General features: G+C 39.2%; 1 protein-coding gene across 1 annotated transcript in view; it reads right to left on the minus strand.

The window, feature by feature from the left end:
* LOC117962129 (butyrophilin subfamily 3 member A2-like) overlaps nt 1-1,430 on the minus strand; it is a 23,268-nt gene that overhangs the window by 18,510 nt on the left and 3,328 nt on the right. The gene's annotated exons all lie outside the window — the stretch shown is intronic.

Genomic DNA, 1,430 nt, shown 5'->3' on the forward strand with positions numbered 1-1,430 from the left:
TGGTTATCTGTCGGCTAGAACAATAATGAAGTTGAAGTAATTTGGCATAGTGCTGCTATATATCTGTTGGTCTAGTTAATATTAAATATATTACTCATGGTGAAACTGAGACCTGTAACAGCAAAGTTTATTCATTTAACTACAGCACACTGTTGGCCCAAAATGTTCAAATACACTCACACAATCAGAACAGTTTGACCATGAAAACTTGAAAAAAAAAACACACAAGCATGTTATAAAAACCAAAAAACATATTCAGTAAATCTTCATAACTAAAGTACAGTTCCTAACTATGCCATCCAACATTTAAATCTTCTAAAGCTGTTTTTAAAATGGCTGCCTTTGTTTGTTTTGATCCTCTGTAGCTTCGACACCATGTGACACCTTTCACATTGTCACATTGTCATGTGATGATACATGATTTATGTAAAAGTATGGCTTCATATCCTATTTAATAATTAAGACTGAGTAAACCTCTCCCTCCTCTCTCGGAGTCAAGTGTCCTCTAAATGTCCTCCGTCTGGTCCAGGTGTTTCAGTATTTGCTCCTTGTGGTTTTGTTTTGTTTGGATTAATTTCATGTGTCTTCTTCATCAGTCTCTCTGTGTCCATTCCCAGTTTTTGAAGTTCTTTCTTTCTCTCCTCCAGGTTCCAGCTGTTCTTTATTATGATGTCTTTGAATGTTAAGTATCCCTGAGCTTTGATGGCTATTTTATCTCCCTCCTTCTCAGATACTTCTCTCTCCACTGATTTAACCTTCTCCTCATTCTCCTTCGCCTGTTTCTCTGCTTTCTCTTCTTGGTCTTTGAGTTGTTCTTTCTGCTTCTTCAGTTCCTGTCCCAGTTCAGTCAGTGTATCAATAAGCTGTGTCATGTCTTTATCTTTCTTCTGTGACTCCTCTTTTATTTTCTTGTTTTCTTCCTTGAGCTCCTCTCTGCTTCCTCCTGCTTCCATCAAACCCTGCAGCTCTCTGGTCTTCTCTTCCTCTCTGGTTTTATTCTTGGGTTGCTTCTTGCTCTCTGTGTTGCAACAGAAGCAGTGTTGTACATGTGTTATACTGTGTGGTATCATGTCATAAGAACCATGAAAATAAACAATAGAAAACTCAAATATTTTGCTCACCTGTTTGGTTCTGTCTCCATTTCCAGACACTGTGACCAACTGTGAGAACAAACATGAGACCAAACAACACGCTGAAGGCAACAGCTGCACTACAGCTGGATGGAGACATGAAGAAATCCTCTGGAATAATAAAAGAGAAAACCACATTTATAGAAAACAAGACGCTGATGTTTGACAGAAAGGAAGCTGAAACCGACGAAAGGTTTTCTACCTGGAACATGAATGTGTGTCTCTCTGGTCTGGTTGGTGTCCTTCTGCTGGACTCTGCAGGTGAATCTGTTGCTGGGTCTCTTCTCCACAGTCACTCTG

The sequence above is a fragment of the Etheostoma cragini genome, chromosome 19 (genome assembly GCF_013103735.1).
Source record: "Etheostoma cragini isolate CJK2018 chromosome 19, CSU_Ecrag_1.0, whole genome shotgun sequence".
NCBI lineage: Eukaryota > Metazoa > Chordata > Actinopteri > Perciformes > Percidae > Etheostoma > Etheostoma cragini.